Here is a 4066-nt window from a genome sequence, read left to right as displayed (position 1 = left end):
GACCTACAGAGCGAAGGCACTCGGGAGCTGGAGGGGAGGTGCGGCGACACAAACAGACTGGGACTGATCACAGGGAGAGGAAATTCATAGTCAATGTCCGAATCACAGTCAGGCAGCCGGTCATATAAATTTAGGTCTTCCTCAAATTCCGAAAGGATATGCGGTGGTGAACGGGTCGTGGTTGGCACGTAATCATAACGCTCGGGCGGTGCGGGTGACCAGGCAGGAGAGGATGATATAACGGTGCCCATCCAAATAGGAGATGCTTGGTCCTTGGGCGGGCAGCAGCCGGTGACGTGCTCGGCAAACCCTCGGCTTTCCCACTGGGTCCTGTTCTACCTAGTTCGTTCTGTCATGAACCTCCGTTGAAGGGGCGGACCCAAATGCAGGACTTTGAGGCAGAGGCATAATGTTCAATGTGGTTTATTCTGGAAACTGTTTCATACATGGTGTATCAGTTTGACAAGGCAGAGGCACAGAAACTCTAGGCTAGGTGGGATCCAAAAGACATACAGCAAGTGTTGGATGACTCTTAAGTAAACTAACAAACTCAACAGGACAGGATCAAACAAAAGGGTACAGAATCGCGGTGACTAGTGTTACTCTAACTTACGGATACAAGCGAAACGTCCCACAGGTAGTTAATGCAACTCACTAACGCAAGCCAACAAACGGGCAAATGCCAGTGACAAAAACTCCAACGTAAATGGCTGTCTAATTACAGTCCCAATGTGAAAAAGCTGTGAGCGGTGACACGTGTCAGCGCCCAGAGCAGTGGCCTGGCAGAGCCTTGCTCATGATAAATATATTGTATGACATATATCAAGGGTGCCCCGACTTTTTTACCACAAGATCTACTTTTCAAGCAGCCAGCCTCTCCCGATCGCCGGGGGTGTAGCCTCTTTTTTTTTTTTTTTTTTTTTAGAACAAACAATAATACGATAGAATGACTAAGCCACAAAAATCTACCCACTACAAAAATGCTAAACGTATTCATTTTAAAGTATATTGAGGATTCTTTATGTGTAAATTTATGTTTGTGTGCCTTGCATAACTGCATGAGCCAATATTACACAATATAATTGACTTAATTTTTTTTAACTACCTGAGTTCACATTGATGATCACTAAACACCATACGATGAAAATACACACCTGGGCTGTGTCACACACGTCAGTAGATTCGTCCAACTGTAATGAGAAACACTCACAATCTTTGATATCCTTCCACACGTTAGCAATGGCTTAAAGGGGCCATGTAACTGTACTCATTTACAGAAGCACAGATTTTCTTGAAGATAATATTTCTGCCTTATTTTTAAAAGAGCGGAACAACGAGTCAGCTATGCCTCTTTATCATCTCTCCGTCTTAGAAGGACTTCTTGTTATTAATAATGATGTGACGAACCCGGAATGATGCTTCGGTTGCTGTTGAACTCTGATGTGTGAAAAGTGAGTGCTGTGCGGCCAATGTGAATTTTAGTTCGTTCACTTTTCTCATTCTCAGCTTGCTTTTCGGCGGAATGTCGGTGTCGTATTTTCCATAAACAGAAAAAAAAAATTCCGCTCCACATTTCACTTCACTGGCAGATGAAGCAAACGCACTTCGAAAATTACATTGTTAAAAAGTTGTCCGCCTCACATTCCGTACGAAAGTGAGAAGTTTTTGTCTTCTTTACTGCAGCATCCATACTCATGTTTGTTAAGATTTCATAAGCGAGAGCTTAAAATAGGGGGAACTAGCTGACAACGTGTTTTCCTCTACTGTCATTGTTTGCACATGCGCGGTGAGCTAAAGGTCAGAAAAAATACGGCTGATGTCTGTTTTTTTTTCTCTCGGCACGCCGTCACGATCGACCAAAACTGCCTCGCTATCGACCAGTCGATCGCATGATCGACACATTGAGCACCCCTGACGTATGTGCAGACATTGATCTAATTATTCACAAAATGATTTTTTTTTTAATTGTAATGTTTGGAACTTGTAAAAATAAACACTAATGATATGTTTTTGGGTGGCACGTTGGCCTCAGCTGGAAACTGTTAGCCTCACAGTTCTGAGGTCCCAGGTTCAATCCTGGACTCGCCTGTGTGGAGTTTGCATGTTCTCCCCGTGCCTGCGTGGGTTTTCTCCGGGCACTCCGGTCTCCTCCCACATCCAAAAAATCGTGCATTAATTGAACACTAAATTGCCCCTAGGTGTGATTGTGACTGTGGCTGTTTGTCTCGATGTGCCCTGTGATTGGCAGGCAACCAGTTCAGGGTGTACCCCGCCTCCCCCCCATTGACAGCTGGGATCATCTCCAGCACTCCCGTGACCCTTGTGAGGATACGTGTTCATGGTTCATGCTGCACCTGTGCATTTTTGTGACAGAGACTCAATGCTTTTGTTTCTAGCTAAAGGTAACATGTGAGTTTAAGAAATATAGTTGAGCATTATTGTAAAACACAGTAGACATATACGGTATAAAGTGTGCTGTATTGCTATGGCTGGTTTCTTGCTTCTACTTAGAACCTGCAATTATTACCTGCAATTAGCATCTCTTGAAAGATATTTTCCACTCCCTTCCTTGCAGAATTGTTGTAATTCAACAACAATGAAGAGTTTTCCAGCATGAAACGTTAGGGTCATGCCACAGCATTTCAGTTGGATTCAAGTCCACGTGTTGACTAAGCAACTTCAAACCGTATTTTTGTTTATGTAAGCCATTCATAAGTTGACTTGCTGGTGTGTTTTTTGATCGTGTTCTTGCTCCGGAGCACAATTGTGCTTTGGTTTTAATTCACAAAATGATGGCCAGAAATTTCCCTTCAGGAATTTTTGGATATGACCAGATTGTAGAATTCAGTGTTCCATCAGTCACAGCAAGTCATCCAGGTCCTGAAAATGAAAAGCAGCCCCAGACTATCACATTCCCACCACCATGTTTGAGTGTTGGTATGATATTCTTTCTTTTCATAAATGTTGCATTATATTTCCACGATACATAATTTTTAACAAATGTGTCTTGTGATTCTATAGAAAAGTCTCACAAAGTCACGAGACTCATTCAGATGTTTTTGTACATTTTTTTTCATTACAAATGATTACAAATTGTCGCACACATTCAGACATTTTTTACAAGGTGAGGTGGTCTTATGTAGATAAGTGGGTTCTTTGGACAGTAAGAAGTATTTTCCAAAGAAGTTTGTGTGTGAGAACATCACCCTTTGACAGAGCTCAGGCAAACTTCGGGAATACTGCAAACATTTGCTGTGTTGAGATTCTTGGGCGATACAACAAGCGTTGACCAAAACTGTTGACTGCATGATATTTTTTATCTAAATGTGTGGCGTCTGTTGCAGATGATAAAAAAATTTTTAAGAGCGAAAAAATCTTTATGTGTCCATTAACTAAGTCTGGCTGAAATCCAAAAGAGTGAAATTTCAAATTGATATACAATATGTTACTGTATTTGTGCACGTTTTCCACAGTAATTAACATCATGTTTTTAAAAATATACTAACTGTCTGTGTTCCGTCAAAAAATTTCCCTCATTTTCCTTCATTTTAAAGTATTTTATTCATCCATCCATTCTTAGCCGCTTATCCTCACAAGGGTCATGGGGGTGCTGGAGTCTATCCCAGCTGTCATTAGGTCAGAGGCAGGGTACAGCCTGAACTGGTTGCCAGCCAATCGCAGGGCACCTAGAGACAGACAGCAGTTGCTCTCAATCACACCTAGCAGCAATTTAGAGTGTCCCATGTTTTGGGGATGTGGGAAGAAATAGGAGTGCCCGGAGAAAACCCATACAAGCATGGGGTGTACATGCAAACTCCACTCAGGTAGGGCCGGGATTGAACCCTGGACCTTAGAACTGTGAGGCCAACACTTTCCAGCTGCTCCACCATGCCGCAATGTTACTGTACTATATGTGTAAATAATAACATTTAAAAATGTCTAACAATGCATTGAGATACACGGTTTGCGCAAATAAGCGTGAAAACGGACAAAGACAAATGTTCAAGTGCATTTTATTGACCATTTTCATGTTCACAGAGGTACAAGCTTGTGGCAAGATGTGCAA

Source organism: Syngnathoides biaculeatus, chromosome 9 (genome assembly GCF_019802595.1).
Source record: "Syngnathoides biaculeatus isolate LvHL_M chromosome 9, ASM1980259v1, whole genome shotgun sequence".
NCBI lineage: Eukaryota > Metazoa > Chordata > Actinopteri > Syngnathiformes > Syngnathidae > Syngnathoides > Syngnathoides biaculeatus.
Note: the sequence above shows the minus strand (reverse complement) of the source record.